The sequence below is a fragment of the Azolla caroliniana genome, unplaced genomic scaffold (assembly GCF_043228905.1).
Source record: "Azolla caroliniana isolate FFs.n. ecotype wild unplaced genomic scaffold, voAzoCaro1.0.p SCAF_7, whole genome shotgun sequence".
NCBI lineage: Eukaryota > Viridiplantae > Streptophyta > Polypodiopsida > Salviniales > Salviniaceae > Azolla > Azolla caroliniana.
In genome coordinates this window covers 22,022,077-22,043,232 of record NW_028230442.1, presented here as the reverse complement: position 1 = coordinate 22,043,232, position 21,156 = coordinate 22,022,077, and the positions used below count along the sequence as shown (strand labels likewise).

At 38.5% G+C, this 21,156-nt stretch overlaps 1 non-coding gene across 1 annotated transcript; it reads right to left on the bottom strand.

The window, feature by feature from the left end:
* Positions 1–4,851: 4,851 nt before the first annotated feature.
* Positions 4,852–4,923, bottom strand: TRNAC-GCA (transfer RNA cysteine (anticodon GCA)). The gene has a single exon. It is a non-coding gene; the product is annotated as a tRNA-Cys (tRNA).
* Positions 4,924–21,156: the final 16,233 nt, after the last annotated feature.

The window sequence follows — 21,156 nt, the reverse complement described above, 5'->3', positions numbered from 1 at the left end:
TCCTGACCTCGATTACCTCGTTGATGAACATAATAGGCCGGATGAAAATGAAGACATGGAGGAATCTAATTGATCATCGTAGCCGAAATCTCACTTCTTCTCTTCTTGGCACGTACCGGAGGACGGGCGGTTTGGTGGGGGTGGATGTCGTGAAGATTTTCAGCAATAGTGTGAAAATCCCATAAAACGTACGAAATCGAGTATGAATCACATAGTACAATAATTGTGAAGATAACATTTTAAATAGATTTAATATCTAAGTACAAAATGATGGAGGTTTCGAATGCACTTTATTACACGAGAAACAGACAACTAAATGTCAAGATATGAGGGTATAAAGTTTGTAAAAGAAAAGGAGAAAATTGTGAGATATCCCACATAGGCACGACAAATACAGCTCTCATCATATATAAGGTGGAGCAAAAGATATTATCTTTGTGTCTATGTGTGGAGCATAGAGAGTTCAAGGTAACTTAAACTAAGAGTGGAGGTGGGCTAGCTACTCGTAAAGGGTTTTGGCCAACCAAAACCGGACCGGCGATGGAGCCGGTGATCCGGAGGCAATCCGGCGACAGCATCCGGTGAGGCACCGGTATCCGGCGGCATCCGGCGGCGGCACCGGTATCCGGCGACGTCATCCAGCGACGGCATCTGACGACGCACCGGTAACCGACGGCATCCGGCGAACTGGCGTCCGGCGACTAGATAAATAAATATATAAATATATATACATATTTACATATACAAGGAGGGCAAGTAAGGATTCGAACCTTGCACCTCCAAGTTAAGAGTCAATTGGCTTACCATTAAGCCATGCTATTTAGTTGAAATTATATTTCTATCATTGTACTTTTACATGTAAATTCTCATACATGAGAACTAAAATGAGTGACATGGTTATCATGCACCACATGTAATACATAAGCGCCAAATGGCAAACATGCAATTTATGCATGTCTTGTACCCTCACATGCATCATATGCATGAGAGCATCTATAAAAGAGGGAAGGCGGAGGAGAAAAAACACGGTTTTTTTTTATGAAAATTAAGAAGAGGAAATTCGTTATCAAATTGATCGTGTAACTTATTTCTTAAATCTAAAGTTAAAAGTTCAATCAATCTTTCTCAATCGTTTAATCTCAACTTCTCTCTTTCCTAATCTATCTTAAGTACTTTCTTGCCAAAGCTTGTATCGACTTTGAATCCTTCTGGTCCAGAACCCCGGCGGTTCCGGCTCACGATCCGCGCGTAGTGACGGATCTTCACGACAGCGGAGTCGGCAGATGCCGATGCTTCTTCATAAGACGTCGGTTCACCGGCGTCGGTAAAGAAAATTCTGGGACAGTACCTTTCCGGAGGTTGCGATAGTCTCACGGATCTTCGAGGTATGACTGGATTGGTCTCACCGGGTATAGATGTCAGATGGTCGGAAGCCGAGCTAATTGGTTGTGCTGAATCGGTGGATTCAGTGCGGGAGGTGTCGGTTACCCGTGAAAACGATCTCGTGTTGTGGGTTGGGCCTTCATGAAGGGTTGGCACTTCGGAGAATATTACCCTTCGGACTTCCATAGGCCTTTCGGCCGTTTTATGCATAGCCGACTCGTTGAACACGACGTCCAAACTTCGGATGATTTGTCTGTGCTCGGGGTCCCAGAGTCGGTATCCGATCTCGTCGTCGGGTCCATATCGAAGGAAAATGCATTTCCTTGATCTTGGTTTGAGTTTCCGGCGATCGTCTTTCGGTATGAGGGCATACGCCTCGCAACCGAAGATCCTCAGCTTGTCATAATTCGGCTTACAACCGGTGCATGTTTCCTGAGGTATTTTAAGTCCTAGAGGTCTACTTGACGACATATTTATTATGTGTACTGCCGTAAGTAGAGCCTCCGCCCAAAAGCCATCCGACAGTCCGGAGTGTTGGAGCATGGATACTATGCATTCTTGAATCGTCTGTTTCATGCGTTCAGCAATTCCGTTCTGCTCCGGACTATAGGGTACCGTATATTCACGTTGAATGTCGCGTTCCCGAATTCTTTAGACTTGAATTCTCCTCCATTGTTGATTCGGAGACATTTCAGTTTCCGACTAGTCTGACTTTCGACCATAGCAAGTCATTCGGAGAAGATCGAGAACACCCAATCTTTGGTTCTGATGGGGTAAGCCCACACCTTCCGAGTCGAGTCGTCAATAAAACTGACGAAGTACGAAGCACTGTCAAGAGACTGATGTGGCATCAGGCCACAAACATCCGAGTGGACCAAATCGAGGGGACTCGATTCTCTTAGTGCTGATGTCGGGTGTGATGCGGCTACATATTTTCCGTACTGGAAATGCTCGCAGAATTGGTGATTCGAGAAGAAGAGTTTGGGGATGTAATTGGCTCTGGATAGGTGCGTTATGATGGCCTTGCTAAGGTGTCCAAGTCGTCCGTGCCATAACGATGACACGGGGATATCAACCAGAAATAAGTCACCCTCTTTGAGTGTGACATATAAAGGGTACAAAGAGTGTACCTTTGGTCCTCGAGCAAGTAGGAGGTTCCCTTTGTGGAGTGTCCACCCTGCTGATGAGAACCCGGCATAGATGTCGGCTTCGTCAAGATGTCCAACTGAGATCAAGGGTCTTGAGAGCTCATGAACATGTCAGACGTTGTGTAGTACGAGTGTAGAGCCACCCGGAAGGTTGAGCTCTACGGTGACGATTCAGATTGTAGCACAGTGCTGCGAGTTTCCGACTCGAACTGAGTCGGAATGTCAGTCCAAGTATTGTCGAAACTGAGATCAGTGAGGTGTCACATGATATGATGCGCCCAAGTCTAGGAGCCATGTGCTCGATTCCTCAGTCGTAAGCAGAACTTTTGATTCGACTGGGTTCTCTATGGACAATATGTTCGGGTCGGTCGTCATAATTTCGGCTGAAGAGCCGACATAGTTGACCTCCTCATGCTGACTACTCTTCTGATCTGCTCTCTGAGCTTTGTCAGTTTTTCCTTTGAGTGTCCGGCAGTCGGCTTTGATGTGTCCCGGTTTCTTGCAGTAGTTGCAAATTCGGTTGTCCCGGGACTTGCTCCAGCTTCGTTGATTGTTCGGCGGGTGGGAAGAACTTCTTCCTCGGTTGTTCGATCGGTCGGTCAACCTTGTACTATGTAAGCTTCATCTACCGAGTCTTTGGCGAAAGACTTTCTCCGAGCTACTTTAGTCAGAATTGCGCTCGTGACTTCAGAGTACTTAACGGCAGCTGTTGAAGCATTGCACACGGTTGTAACGAAAGTTTCCCATGAAGAGGGGAGACTACTCATGAGTATCATTGCTCTGAGTTCATCCTCGATTTCCGTCCCCTGAGACGAGATTTGGGAGCCTATGCTTTCGTACTTGTTGAGGTGTGCCTGAACCGAATCTGATTCTTTCATCCGCAAGTTGTAGAGGCACCGGATCAAATACATCTTCGTTGTAGCGACCTTCTTTTCATAAGTTTCCGACAATGTTTTCCATAGTTCAAAAGCTGTCGAGCACGATTCCACTATGAAGTATACTGACTCCGATAAGTGCATTCGAATCGTGGTGTTGACGATTCTGTCCAGCTTTAGCCATTCGTTTGCCTTGTATGCTTCTGGAGGATTTTCATTCTCAATGAGGTCTATCTGACCCTTGACTATGAGATAGTCCTACATTTGTTCCTTCGAGAAGTTGAAGTTAGAACCGTCGAACCTCCTTAGACTCATCTCCGATGAGCCAGATGTTGATGCCATCTGCTTCGGTTTCAGTTGGTAAGCCTCGGTTCGGAGTTGACTACGAACCTTGGTGGGGTGCAGCCGGTTGGCTCACCCAATATCGTTCTACTCGGTTTTGAACCCGAGTCGGTTTGGTTTCGGATACTTGTTGCTGAACTTGCTCGAAGTGAATCCAGTACCTTGAGGGATAAACCGGCTGGTCTTCCCAAATGTTGTAGACTCGGAGTGAGCCCGGTTAGCTCCCGATTGTAAGCCAAATACCGATTACAAGAAACCGATTGTTTGGGTCGATTCTGCTTCGGGTGACTGCAGTGATGAGAGAGACGGATCCAACTGATCCTCCTGAATGTCGATCAGCTGAATGAAGCACGAATTTGGTTGTTGTCAGGAGACCGATCTGCAACGGGTGGTTACAACAAGCAAGTGAATAGCATCCGGTGACCTATTCGGATGTCGTTTAACCAAATGAAGCACGATTGGGTCGGGTGTTGCATAGGGAGCTTGCCTCAAGTGGTAACAATCACAGGAACATAGTACCTCCAGCTAGCTTACTCCAATTAGTGATTTAACACAGTGAGACGCAACTGATGACCTATCAAACCGCAACTGATTGCTCTACCACTGAGCTATACACCCACGCACAAAAGAAAGATTACGTCATAATCCACCATTCATTCGTCTACTAGATATCCAGTTGAATTATTATGAGATTTTGGACACTTTCATCGATTCATGCACATGAAATCTAAACTTCACTTCAAAAGCCACCTTACCTCTTAGAATTAGGGCTCACCCGGGGTTGAACTAGTGACCTATCAAACTGACGTCGATTATTGTAGCATTGAACTTTAGACCGCGCACACAAGAAATATTACGTTGCAAAACGTCCAATGATTCATATAGAAAAAGTAGAGTCGAGTTATCATGTCATTTCGGACATCTCCTTGAATCAGAACGTAGCCAGGATTCAACCAATGACCTATCATAGTACAGTTGATTGCTCTACCACTGACATATACACCAGGCCACAAAAGAAATATCACGTGAAACCTCCATCTATTCATGTATGTCATATCTTCACTCGATTAGGTATATGACACATGCAATCTCCTTGAATCGAAAGGGCACAACTGGGGTTGAACCAGTGACCTATCGAACTGCAGCCGATTGCTCTACCAATGAGCTATACACCCACGCAGAAAAGAAACTTTACGTTGCAATCCAGCATTCATTGATATAATAGATATTCAGTCGAATTATTATGAGATTTCGGACACTTCCATCGATTCATGTACATGAAATCTAGACTTCATTTCAAAAGTCACCTCACCTCTTAGAATTAGGGGTCACCAGGGGTTGAACTAGTGACCTATCAGACTGATGTCGATTGTTGTAGCACTGAACTTTACATCCACGCACAAAAGAAACATTACATTGCAAAACGCCACTCATTCATATAGAAGAAGTAGGGTCGAATTATTATGTCATTCTGGACATCACATCTCCTTAAATCAGGAGGCAACCAGCATTGACCCGGTGACCTATCGTACTACAGCTGATTGCTCTACCACTAGCATATACGACCGAGCACAAAGGAAATACCATGTCGAATTCTCCAATGATTCATATCCAAGAGGTTCAGTCGAATGAATATGTCGTTTTGGAGCACACCTCCATCGATTCATGTACATGAAATCTTCACTCTGTTCAGTACATGGCACCCATCGTCTCCTTGAATAAGGGTGCAGTCGGGGTTGAACCGGTGACCTATTGGACTGTAGCCGATTACTCTACCAGTGAGCTATACACCTACACACAAAAGATACATTATGTCACAATTCACCATTCATTCATCTCTAAGATATTGAGTCGAATTATTACGAGATTTCGGATACTCCAATCGATTGATTACACCCGGTTTAGGATACTCCACCATTCATTCATCTAGTAGATATCCAGTCAATTTATTATGAGATTTTAGACACTTCCATCAAATCATGCACATGAAATCTAGACTTCATTCGGAAAGGCACCTCACCTCTTAGAATTATGGCTCTGTCGGGCTTGAACCAGTGACCTATCAGACCGTTGCCGATTGTTGTAGCACTAAACTTTTCACCCACGCACCAAAGAAGTATTACGTGGCAAACTTCCAATGATTCATATAGAAGAAGTCCACACGAATTATTATGTTGTTTTGGACATCTCCTTGAATCAGGAGGCGGGTGGGGTTGAACCAATGACCTATCATACTACCACCGATTTCTCTACCAATGAGATATACACCCAACCAAAAAATAAATATCATGTCGAAATCTCCATTGATTCATGTACCACACTTCCATTGATTTAGCTACATGAAATCTTGATTGTATTCCGTATATGGCAACCACCATCTCCTTCAATTAGGGTGCAGTCGGGATTGAACGGGTGACCTATCGGACTACAGTCGATTGCTCTACCACTGAGCTATACACCCACGCACAAAACAAACATTGCATCGCAACATAGCATTCATTCATGTACTAGGGATCCAGACGATTTATTATGAGATTTCGGACACTTCCATCGATTCATGTACATGAAATCTAAACTTCATTTCCAAAGGCATCTCAGCTCTTAGAATTAGTGCTCAGCCAGGGTTGAACTCGTGACCTATGAGACTTTGGCCGATTGCTCTAGCGTTGAGCTTTACACACACGCACAAAAGAGAATTGTCGAATTATTATGTCGTTCCGAACATCTCCTTAAATAAGGAGGCAGCATGGATTGAACCGGTGACCTATCCTATTCTAGCGGATTGCTCTACCACTAAGACATACATCCCAAGCACAAAAGAAATATCACGCCGAAATATCCATTCATGTACATGAAATCTACACTTCATCTCGAAAGGCACCTCACCTCTTAGAATTTGGGCTTAGCCAGGGTTGAACTAATGACCTATGAGACTGTAGCCAGTTGTTGTAGCACTGAAGTTTACACTCGCACACAAAAGAAACATTTCATGGCAAACCTCCACTGATTCATATATAAGAAGTCCACACTAAATATTATGTCGTTTTGGATATTTCCTTGAATCAGGAGGTAGGCGGGGTTGAACCGATGACCTATCGTACTACAGCCGATTCATCTACCACTTAGAGATACACCCGAACACAAAAGAAATATCACGTCGAAATCTCCATTGATTCATGTACAAGACATCTAGTCGAATGATTATGTCGTTTGGACACCTCCATCTATTCATTTATGTGATATCTTCACTCGATTAGGTATATGGCACACATCGTCTCCTCGAATCAGGGCACAACCGGGGTTGAACCGGTGACCTATTAGACTGCAATCGATTACTCTACCAATGAGCTATACACCCACGCACAAAAGAAACATTACATTGCAATCCACCATTCATTCATCTACTAGATATCTACTCGAATTATTATGAGATTTCGGACACTTCCATCGATTCATGTACATGAAATCTAGACTTCATTTCGAAAGGCACCTCACCTCTTAGACTTAGGGCTCAGCCGGGGTTGAACTAGTGACCTATTTTATTTTAGCCGATTACTGTAGCACTGAACTTTACACCCGCGCACAAAAGAAACATTACATGGCAAACCTCCATTGACTCATATAGAAGACATCCAAACGAATTATTATGTCAGTTCGGACATCTCTTTGAGTCAGAAAGTAGCCGAGGTTGAATTGGTGACTTATCGTGCTTCAGTTGATTGCTCTACCACTAAGATATAAATCCCAAGCACAAACGAAATATCATATCGAAATATCCATTCATGTACATGAAATCTACACTTAATTTCGAAAGGCAGCTCACCTCTTAGAATTAGGGCTCAGCCAGGGTTGAACTAATGACCTATCAGACTGTAGTCGATTGTTGTAGCACTGAACTTTACACCCACGCACAAAAGAATCATTATGTGGTAAACTTCCACTGATTCATATAGGGGTCAAAGCATGCTACGGTGTACCAAAAAAGTATTGTTTTTTGCTACGAAAAACACAAGTACTTTTAGTATTGTGAGTACTAAGTAATTATAAAAAAGCTTTTAAAAAAATCGAAAAATTTTATAATCTTTTTAGGGAGTGGGGTGGGGGTAGTACCCGTTGCATTTAAATGGGGGGAGACAGTTGTTGCGTATTCAGGAGTGAGGACTGATTTGGTGGCTATTTCCCCATCACTTTTAATTTATCACGCCACATTAATTGAATTTGGCGCATCCCCTTCCTCCTTTCAACCGAGCCCATCTCAGATTCACTGTTTGTCGTTCTTTGCATCTCATGTATTCACAGCACGTGAATGTCCCCAAGATTTGGGATCTTGCCATTCCTTATCTACGAATCAAACCTACATAAAAATGATCAAGCGTTCTTTGTGTCACACATCTGAGCCATCTTCTCCTTCCCTCGGTATGTCGTCTCCTTCCCTCGGTATATCTTCTCCTTCCCTGGGTATGTCTTTAAAACTGTTTTTTAAGCTTTAATATTTATTGTTTATCCTTTCAAATGGAAACTTTAAGATTTATTTATGCTGAAAAGATTATGTCTTCATCATCATCATGATTATTATTGTCATTATCATCTCCGTCTACGTGTTCATTGTTACCATATTACGTTGAGCATATTGTTATTTGTACTATTTCCCGATCTTAATAGAATGATAATATTCTGCCAATGACGTTAGGCACATGTGGATAACACCTAAAACTTGACTTTTATATTAGCCTATTGGTATGGTTTTCTTAGTACTGTATTGTTTTGTTAAAGGAATATGTGTGTGGTATTATCGTACATGTTTATTCGAAAACGGGTTGATGTGGTTTCCATTGACGTATTAAGTACGTTTATTCGACGATGTATTAAGAATTTATTTTGATTAATTCGGCATTGAAATAACAAGAAATTATGTGTTGGAATACATGAGAGTGGCAATGGTAGATGTCAAGGAGAGTGAGTCGTCATGTAGCAATTCTATGTCTGAGAGGAGCAAGAGACGGGTGGTTCTTCAAATACTTCGTTATTTACCAAAATTAATTGAGAGATTTACCAAGGAAGATCGTAGGGATATTATCTCTAGAGTGTTACACCATTAGCTTTTGAATGAGTGCATGAAGATTCATATTAAATTTAGGGACCAATGTGTTTCAGAGGAGATGGTAGAGTCTATGAAGTCATCGCTACACTTAGTGAAAGGGGTAGAGAGCATAGATAAACTTGGTTCAAAGAGAGCAACACTTCACATGGTTGTAAATGGTACAAGAAAAAAAAAATAGTGATACTAAAGTTGCCTTAGCCCTTGGTATTCAAAGAAGAAACTTGAGGAAGCATCGGACAAATATAGAGTCAAATCAATTTAAGTGGTTGGGGTTAGGCCGTAGACGACGATGTGATACCTTGTCTCATGAGATTATTGAGAAAGTGGATTCCTTTTGGGCAAAAAATACTCGTGTCTCACCGAATAAAAAAGATGTATGTAGACAACGTATAAGTCGGGGTAGGTACTAGATTCACCCAAGACACTTCTTGGAGATGACTGAGGTAATTCTTTTGTTTTTATCTATTTGTTTCTAAATATTTTCTTTTATTGAATGATATTATTTATTGAGTGATGTAGGCAAAATTGTTCATGAACTTCAAAGACCAACATCCTAACATCAATCTTGGATTTCGCAAGTTCCAAGGTTTGAAACCGTTTTTTGCTAGAAAGTTAAAAGAGAGGAACACATGTTGTTGTGTGTACCACATTAAAATGGACATGTTAAGGCTTGGCCTGAACACTATGTGTACTGATTCTAAGGGTATACATAGGGATGGGTGTGTTTGCACTTATGAGGTATGTAGACCAAATGGGAGTGATAATAGATGTAATGCGTTGTCGCATTGTTACGCGCGTACGTGTAGAAGGGGCGGGACCACCGGGATCTCGGACTAGGGAGTGGAGGAGAAAGAATAGGACATGATATGGAGGCTTAGCTCAAGAGGAGAAGAGGAAAGAATAAGACCACGACATAGAAGGAGAGATCGGCGGAGGCAAGATGTTCAACAAGTTATATTAAAACAACGAACGGTTACAACTGTCAGGAACTCTATTAAGGCAGAGAAGGAATTAGTACTAAAAGAAGGATTAGTACTATTGTTGGGGAATAGTACTACGACAGAGAAGGATTAGTACTATGAGAGGTGTCGAACTTTGAGAGAAGGAATGAGTGAGTGAGAGAGAGAGAGAGAGAGAGAGAGAATGATGATGCGAAAGATATATGTATTATATGACGGAAGATATACAACAGTAGTTAGAAGGCTTAAGACTGGCGTTGAACCGATTTGGTTCGAACTAATGCCTTGCGCCTCCTTTTATAGTGTCTTCAGGAATACTCCTGAAGTTTCTAGAATGTTCCAGAGAAATCTGGAATATACATCAATTTCCTAATAAAACCTAAATGAAAATAATATCCTTCAAATTACAACTCATAACCTAATGGTAAAGTCTCGACCCATGTAACAAAAGGTTATGGGTTCGAGTCTAGTGTCATACTCCTGAAGTTTCTAGAATGTTCCAGAGAAATCTGGAATATACATCAATTTCCTAATAAAACCCAAATGAAAATAATATCCTTCAAATTACAACTCATAACCTAATGGTAAAGTCTCGACCCATGTAACAAAAGGTTATGGGTTCGAGTCTAGTTATGACAACAACAATGGTGGCCGCCATGGACGCACCAAACGACTATAAGAAAACCCTAAAGGAAAACCCAAGCAGAAAACCCTAACCGAAACCCTAAAACCGAATAGGAAACCCTCGACCTAAGTGGTATGCCTCTCTCCCTCAAAATAGGCAACCCCTTCATAAGTGACCCCTCCCTTCCTTTTATAGCCCAAGGAGGGAGGGACCTCACAATGTGGGACAAAATTTTCCCCTCTCTTTCTATACACCATATCCTAGTATACATGTGCACATGTTGCACACCACTGACTTGCCTATTCCACCCCGGTTTCACACTATAGCCGGAAATCTTCACGACAGCGCGAAACATGACTTATGCATCGGTTTCTGAGTTATGGAGGTCTTTTGTTTGTGAAAAACAACCATCATCTTACTGGCATAATCGTACATGTCTTCTAAGAACATGTAAAGTTTTCCCACGACCGCATTTTGTAGACAGGAGCTTGACGTAGACAACTGTCATATTGTGAAATGGAAATATTTAGAGTATGTGACAAAAAATATAGGTAAAGGTCTTGTTAGTAAGCGTATCAAGGAAGTATATAAGGAGACATGTGCTACGACCCTTGTCTCAGAGTTTAAGAACCAACTCGAGGAGTTCATTCCACATAACTTTAGGAGTTATTGGCAAAATTCACAGTTGAACAAGGAATGTATAAATAACTTACCACCAGATGTTATAGTATCTGTTATTGACTTTGCAGAGAACTATACGTTTCAAGTTCAAAATGAGGTTCAATCAATGCATTGGTACAATGACCAATGTACAATACTTGTACATATTTGCTACTAGAGAAAAGACGGTGAGTTACATAAGAAATCAATATTCTACATTTCAGATGATAAAAAACATGATACGCTATTTGTTCAACATTGTTTTAAGCTTCACCATGCTTATTTATTGTCCTTGGGTGTTAACTTTAATCGGCATTGGGTTTGGTCTGATGGTGTTGCCTAGCAATTTAAGGCGGCCCGGTCATTCTACTTCATTGCAAGGTGAGCAAATAATCCATATGTTTGGTACTTATAAATGGAAGTCTATTTTGGTAATACTCTATAGTACTTATAAATGTTTGTATAAAATACTGAATTAGTAAATCTCTAGCTGCATGCACCAGTACTGTCTTGGAATGTGAATCTGAACTGATTGGCCATTTAGTTCTCTCCTCCTAGATTCACTAGTATTGATTATGGTAATAACCATGTTAAGTAAACTTAACTTACAGGTTAGTATTGTCATCCTACGTGTACAAGTACTAATTAAGGTTGAGGCCTTGTAATGTATCCGTAATTTACAACATAATATTGTCCCCAAAGGTGCACATGCACAAGTACTGACAATGGTTTGCAACTAAGTACTAATTTATAACTTAGGATTGTATTCCTTCATTGGCATGAGTACTAATTTATATCTCAACACTGCCCTCTCTTGTGCATTAGTACTAATGAATAACTTAATACTATCCTCTTTCGTTTATAAATACTAATTTATAACTTTGGACTACCGTTTGGCAAGCATGAGCACTAATTAATACTTACATTGCCCCCTCTCATTAATGTTTGTACTAATTCATAACTTAGTGGTATTCAACTTTGTTTGTTAGTACTAATTTATAACTTAGGATTGTTTTCTCTCATTAATACTAATTATTAACTTAGTACTATCCAACCATGTTCATTAGTACTAATTATTAACTTAGTATTGTCCAACTTTGTTCATTAAGACCAACTTATAACTTAGAACTGTCCTTTGTCATGCATTAGTACTAATTAATAACTTAGTACTATCCAAATTTGTTCATTAAGACCAACTTATAACTTAGGACTATCCTCTATCATGCATTAGTACTAATTGATAACTTAGTACTCTCCAACTTTGTTCATTACGACCAACTTATAACTTATGGTTGTTCTCTCTCATGCATTAGTACTTATTAGTAACTTACCACTCCCCTCTCTCGTCTGTTAGTAATAATTTCCAACTTAATACTATCCTTTCTCGTGCAACTTACCACTTCCCTCTCTCGTCTATTAGTACTAATCTCCAACTTAGTATTATCCTCTCTCGTGCATTAGTACTAATCAATAACTTAGTACTATCCTCTCTTGTTCATTTGTACTGATTCAAATATTAGTATTGTTCACTCATGCATAAGTAATAATTATGGTTTAAGTCATGCAATTAATTATGTTTGTTGGCTAACTGTCATGCAAAACACCAAGATACTTCTCATTGACAAACATTAGGATGCAATGGAACTACTTCGGGTCTGGACATGGAAAGGCTAAGCACGATGGCGCGGGGGCTGTGATCAAGCGTGCTCTTACATCGGAGCAGTTGGATAATAAAGGTGCTAAGGTACAAAATGCACATGATGTTGTGGAGTGGCTCACATGGAAGATGTCAAATGATGGTAACAATATATTGTTTATTGAGGTTCGTGCTAATGAGGTGGATAGGAGTAAATCATACGGTTGTAAAACCCATTGTGTATTAGGGTTTAGTCGCAAGGACACAACACAATTGTTATTCCGCAGTTTATCGTGCTTTTGTTCCATGTGTTTTGATGAAGCTTGGGATGAATGCACCAATCTATCAATTGTGGAGCCATGGAAGCCACAGAATCTAGAGATAGAACACAGTGTGAATATCCAAGAAAACGAATATTCAGACCATATTGTATACTACAACCAGTGTGAGGACTTGGCAATATTATTGGAAGTTGGAGATCATTTTGCAGTGCTCAAATCTCCTCAGAATGAAGATTTTGAAGACTACTACATTGTGGTGTGCAAGCAAGGAAACACAATATTGGAAGAAGTCGTTAGGGATGGCTGGGGCAACATGTTCAATGTTGGTGAGTCTGTCGTGTATGGCAACTACTATGCAAAGTTGCCACAATGCAAGAACACATATGCATTGTTAAAAGATGCACCCAGCGCAATTATCTATGTTGATGCCATTATTGCAATCAAGTTCAAAATGACTCAAGAAAAGCACAAGGTTAAGGGATACAACATTGTCTACAAAGTCCCCAAAGGGGTACACGAACACATATTGGGGGAGGTCTCCCTCTTTAATGCTTAGAATGGCAAGTGTTGTGTCTAATGTAACTTTTGCATATATTCAAACTCTAACTTACAATTGAAAGGAAATATATCATCTTGGGTTTTCATATTTATCTTGGGTTTTCATATTTATCTTGGGTTTTCTAACAATAGGCCCTCTTTGGTTTAGAGATGTATGTTTCTTTTACATAAAGTGTCTAGTGCTTGGTAAAAAATCTCATTGGCTAGTATCTGAGCCTACGTTAGTATCAAAGTTAGGAGTTCATATGTATCAAAGTTAGGATTTCATATGTGTGCCTATAACTCTTTAGTAGTTCATATGTATCATATGTGTGCCTATAACCCTTTAGGAGCTCATATGTATAAAAGTTAGTAGAATGCATATCAAGTTAGTACTAAATCTGTGTTAAGAGTTTGCTATCATAGACATATGTAAGATAAGAGTGTTCATTCCACTCATCACTCATCTTCTCACTGTCACATGTGTGCATAACAAATAAACCAGAACAATGTCACAATGAGGGTAATCAATAACTTAACATTCCTATCAATTACAAACAACCACCCAAATACAATAAACTTATCTAGGTAATGAGTGGCACTTCATCATCGGATATAGTAGACTACTGAGTGGCACAAGGCAGTAGTAAATTAGCTACAATGTATATCAAGTTAGTACTTAAACTATGTTAAGTGTTTACTAACCTAGACATATCTAAGATAGGAGTGTTCATTCCACTCATGACTTTACATTCTCACCATCACATGTGTGCATAACAAGTAAATTAAAACTATGTCAAGATGAGGGTAATCAATGACTTAGCATTCCTATCAATAACTTTGCATCCAACTCACATCCTGGATATGTAAACCCCATTAGTGTCAAGAAGTAGGTAATCAATAACTTTACATTCGGTAATCAATTACATACAACGATCAAAATACAATAAACTTTGGTTTTAGTTTTTTCTGGATCTTGTAATGCACCTATTTTCGGTTTCATTCTTCTCAGATTTCACACCCTTCTTCATCTTAAAACCACGAGGTAGTAAACTACTTAGTGGCAATTCATCATCGGAGGGTGAAGCGAAGCTTGAGGAAACAATGTGCTCTATTGCAACTGCCTGAGATGCACACACTTCCAAGAAGATGCGGTCAATAGTCTTACCAGAGATCTCTTGGAGGTCTTTGGAAGTGTCATTCTTCAATTTTCCCGGCTCCACTAACACATTATTAGGAGTGCAAACATGTTCCTCATCTTGGGTGCTTGTCTTCATTGCAAACTCCTCGTTGATCAAGTTAGACACTTGATCCAAGTGCAAGATACTTGCAGTATTTTGGACAGACACCTCGTCCGTAGTACCACACTCTCCTTCTTCTTGGGTAGTTGCGGGGGTCTCCTTAATGATACAACTTTGCCCTAGGTTAAGGCTGCTTGTTGTTATTGGGCATCTCGACCACGCATCTCGGACACGCGTCTCGGCTGTCTCTCAGCCACACATTTCTCGGCCACGCATCTTGGTTGTACTCTCGACCACGTCTGCCAGCCGTACTCTCGGCCATGTGTCTCGGTTGTACTCTCAGCCACGTGTCTCGGCCACATTCTTGGCCGTGCATCTCGGTCGTACTCTTGGCTACGTGTCTCGGTCGTGCTCTCGGCCGCTTGTCTTGGCCAATCGCCGCTGCCATTCGACCGCTATCTAACCGCCACTCAAGGGCATTGTCCGACCGTTGTATGGCTATTGTCGGCCACTATCCTTCGGTTGGCTGTTACTATCCGGCCTTGTCCATTTGTCTGTTGTCCGACCACTAATTGGCCATTCTTCGGCCATTGTTGTTCGGCCAATCGCTATTTCGCCGCTATCCGGCCATCTTTCTTCATTGGTCATTTGTCCAACCGCATCTACCTTCTGTTTTGTCTCTAATGCTTTGGTCTGCACATCTCATGTTGTCTCTGAATCCTTCTCTTGGGCTGATTGGACCATGCCCTTACTTCCCTCATGAACTCTTGATCCACCAATAATTATTGTGCTATCATCTTCTTTAGATCAACTTACCTTCCCTCTCGCTTCTTGGTTGATTCTTATAAGGCGACTTTCTTGTTGATTATTCACTATGTCCACGGGTTCTTCATTAATCAGATAAAACCATCGTATGTGAAAATAAGAAGCGGTCATTCGGCTAAAGATCATGCACTAAAATAGTACGGTTTTTGCATTGAGAACAGGATGCAAAAGTGGACCTCCTGTTACAAGAAACTGTGCATACAGTGGGTCCACAACAGTATCAGACACCTTTGGAGAAGGCAAGACAGAGAATGTCATCATCATCCTATCAAGATACTCTTACCGAATCTTAGAAATCAAAAGAGTTCCCATTCATGATCCAATACCGGCTCCACGAGAATGGCATACCCGGGGACTCCACTATGTATAAGAAGGTTGTATCACGTGCATTCAGGACATCATTTATAAACCCCTTATACATATGTTTTTTACTATTTTAGAGGCCCTTTTGTAAAAAAAAGATTAATAAAAATACCCCCTATTACCAATATATTATTTGATAACCACCCATTTTAAATGCCCTTACACAGAAAATATACATGCACACATAGTTTCTAATCCAAGAAACCTAGAACGGATCTATGACCCTCTTTACAATTGATGACTCACAAATTTGTGAAAGAACATTAAACATCATATGCAATTTTGTAGAAATGCCTTATCAAGTACCACATAAATTGAAAACACAATGTGTAAAGTATATAGTAATGCACAAATAATTCAAAAACATTAGAGGTATATCATATATAAGCCACATATAAGTTCATGTCGAGAGTTTATTTAAACATATGAAGAATATGAAGTGATAAAAATGAATGTAATTTACAAAAAAATCAATCTTGAACTTGACATACATATCTCAAAGAGCACACATGGGACAATCCAAATGCATATCAATAATGAAATTACTAACAAATTAACATTATGTTTGGTTTCATGGATAAACTCATAAGAAGCCACTACATTATTTGTTCCCAAATACATTGATCAAACAAATGACAATATATGTTATATTTCCATTTGAAATGTAAGACATCACACTATAAAAATGAGATAGAATTAATCATTTTATTGTTCAATGTCTACTTAAAATACTTATTACAATAAAGGTTATCTTCATAAAGACCAACTATATAAATAAAAAACCCAAAGAAGCTTATTTTAGGTTATAAATTTCATGTAGTTTCTATCTTCAATGTTGGACCTGTATTATAGCCATGACATCACTCTACGACCTCACCACATCTTTGGTTTGTTTTATACTTTCTTTCTGAATCTCAATAATATGACCTTTCAGGGAGGATGACGCTTGTTGCTCTCTTGGTTGCTCGTTTCCTTCGAAGTAGTTCATGCAAGGCATGAGGAAAAGCAAAAGTTGCATTTCTATCAAAATCAGTAACTCATAAACAGAATCGTCATAAAAAATACCATAATAGTTATTAATGATCATTAGTATAGGACTTCTATATAATTGGGTCCAAACAGAGCTCTTATACTTTCTTTATGACAAAACGATCCATCTTAGCTTATGTATTTCAAATATCAATGAGTTACGGTAAAAAAAAATTCTAAATTTTATCCAAAATATATTCTTTTCCAAATTTTTGGGGGTTTCAAAATTCCTGCTGTAAAATTCAAAAACCTATTTGAGAATAAGTCAAGTTATTAATGTTCATGACGTGCGACACAAGTATGTACCTACACCAATGGCCCTCATATAACGCTTATATGGTTTCTATAGATGATATATCATATATAAGCCATCCTTGGAAAAATAATGCTTCAATTTCTCAGCTTTAGTGTTACTACAAGACCATATGAGAACAATCGTATACTAACAATACATCAACCATATGTGTGCATATCCAAAACTATGAACATTTATGGTAAATAATCATGAATAAATAGATCCACAACTATGAGGATTCATGATCAGTAATAAAAAAACAAATTTACATATTTAAGAATAGCCTGGACAAAGATGTATGTTTTCTTTAAGTAAATTTACATATTTAAGTAAACCAAAGTTTATATTACCTCTTGATATATGAGTTCCCTTACATCCTTTTTTGAAACTCTTCTCCTCTTGAATTCAAACTCCAACTTACTGATGGGTTGTGCAACCAGTTCACACTCCACCTTAGGTAAGCCCTTGAAGTAAGGATTTACTAAGGCCTTCACAAAAACTAATCAAACTTTTAGCAATCTCTTCTTGGACTCAAACTAGAATAAATACAAGCACAAACTCTTCTTTCATATTCATCAAAGATGAAACAAGTTCAATGAGAGTGTACCTTCTTTGCAAAATAATAACTTAATTATTCTCAGCACCTAAAGATTGCAAACTGCATGTTAAGAACATGAAATGTGTATATTTAAATAGATTACTATATTGTCTAGAATATAATTGTTGGGTTGTCATGAAATACAACTCTTGTCAATCCAAAATCACATATTTTAACCTTGCAATCAACATTTGCAAGCACACGTGTGTGTGTGTGTGTGTGTGTGTGTGTGTGTGTGTGTGTGTGTGCACGCACACATATGTATGTATTGTATTGTATTCCATGTTATGTATGTATGTGTGTACATATTGTATTGTATTCATTGAATTGCATGTGTATGTATTTACATATTGTATTGTAATGCATGTGTTGTATGTATGGAATGTGTGTGTGTGTGTGTGAATGTTCTATACACGTGCATATGTATGTATTGTATTGTATGTATGGAATGTGTGTGTGTTTGTGTGTGTAAATGTTCTATACATGTGCATATGTATGTATTGTATTGTATGTATGGAATGTTTGTGTGTGTGAATGTTCTATACATGTGCATATGTATGCCTTGTATTGTATGTATGGAATGTGTGTATGTATGTGTGAGTATATGTTCTATACATGTGCATATGCATGTATTGTATTGCATGTGTGTGTGTATGTGTTGTTTGTGTGTGTTATATATATGTGCATATGTATGTATTGTATTGTATGTATGGAATGTGTGTATGCATGTATGTATGTGTTAGATGTGTGTGTGAGTATATGCTCTATACATGTGCATATGCATGTCTTGTATTGCATGTGTGTGTATGTATGTGTTGTTTGTGTGTGTTATATACATGTGCATATGTATGGAATATGTGTATGTGTGTATGTATGTGTTAGATATGTGTCTGAGTATATGTTCTATACATGTGCATATGTATATATTGTATTGCATGTGTGTATGTATGTGTTGTTTGTGTGTTATATATATGTGCATATGTATGTATTGTATTGCATGTGACATATATATGTATTTGTGTGTGTGTGTGTGTGTGTGTGTGTGTGTGTGTGTGTGTGTTCTATACATGTGCATATGTATGTATTATATTGCATGTGTTTGTATGAATGTGTTGTGTGTGTGCGTGTGTGCGTGTTCTATATACGTACATATGTATGTATTGCATTGCATGTGTATATATGTATGTGTGTGAGAGTATATATTCTATACATGTGCATATGTATGTATTCTATTGCATGTGTGTATGCATGTATGTGTTGTGTCTGTGTGTGTATTTCTTTTACCTACCTGTAAATATTTTATGAACAGTAGTTGTGGCAGCAATCCTCTAGGATAGAGGCCACCAACGGCGGCACAACGAGGCAAGATAAGGTAGTACAACGAGGTGAGCAGAGGCGGCAATGACAATATGAAGAGAACAAAGGAAGTTGCAAGGAGAGTAGAAGCAACAAAAACGAGGAGAATAGAGGGAACAACAAAGAGGAGAACAACGGCGGCAAAAACAAGAGTAGAGGAGGCAGCATTAGGCGGCAAAATGAGGCGGCAAAACTCAAAATTAAAAAGTGTGAATGTATCAATGTTATGTTGACTATGAATGTATGTATTTATGATTGAATGAATATATGTACACATGTATGCTTGCATGAATGTATGTATGTATATGTATATGTATATGTATATAATGTACATGTATATGTAATGTATGTATGTATGAATGTACATACATGTATATGCAATATGTAATGTATGTATGTATGTATGAATGAACATATATATGTATACATACATATGTGTATATATCTAATGTATAATATGTAATGTATGAATGTAGAATGTGTATATATGTAATATGTAATGTGTGTATGTGGATGTTTGTTTGTAATATGTGCATAATATGTATGTATATATGTACATATTCTAGTTTGTATGACCCCATGTGACCTACATATATGTTGATATGTGGAATATGTATGTATGTGTATGAGTGTATGTTTGTAAAATTTATACACGTATCATTGTAACCATAAATGAATGTCCATGATACGTGTATAAATGATATATATGCATGTCCATGTATGAATGTACATGTGTATGTATATTTGCATGTGTGTGCATATGTGTGTGTGTGGATGTTTGTTTGTAATATGTATGTATGTGTATGTGTAATATATATATATATATATATATATATATATACGTATGTGTGTATATCTAATATATGTATGTATGTATAAAAGACTATATGTATGTGCATATATGTGTGTGTGGATGTTTGTTTGTAATATGTATGTATGTGTATGTGTAATATATATATACACGTATGTGTGTATATCTAATATATGTATGTATGTATAAAAGACTATATGTATGTCCATGTACGAATGTACGTATGTGTATGCATATATGCATAGTATTTATGTATGTGTGTATGTGTATGGATGCATATATCCATATGACAATGTACATGATTCAATGTGTATGGATGTGTGATTGTAATATGTGCATAATATTTATGTATATATCTAATGTATGTATATGTAGTAATGTATAAATGAATATAGGTATGTCCATGTATGAATGTACATATGTGTATGCATATGTAATGTATGTATGTATATGCATATATGCATATGTCAATGTACATGATTCAATGAATATGAATGTGTGATTGTAATATATGCATATGCAATGTATGTATGTACATGCATGAATGTACATGTGTATATATGTAATATGTAATGTATGTATGTGTAACAGTGGTTGCATATATGCATACATGAGTGTGTGGATGTTTGTTCATAATATATTATGTATGTGTATGTATATATGTATTTATTGTAGTTGGTGATGATATGTATGTACATATGTAATGTATGTATGCATGTGTATGTAATGAATTTATGTGTATGGATGTCTATTTGTAAAACTTATAATATTGCAGGCATATGTACGTATATAAATTGTGATATGTGGAACATCCGAACATGTATGTACATATGTAATGTATGTATGTGTATGCATATATGTGTATGTCAATATACATCATTCAATGAGTATGAATGTGTATGTATATGTGTGTGTGTGTGTGTATGTGGTCATATGTATGTAAATGTATGAATGTGTTTGTAATATGTGCATAATATGTATGTATATATCCAATGTATGTATAGTGTATGTATATGTGTGTGTGTATGTGGTCATATGTATGTAACTGTATGAATGTGTTTGTAATATGTGCATAATATGTATGTATATAT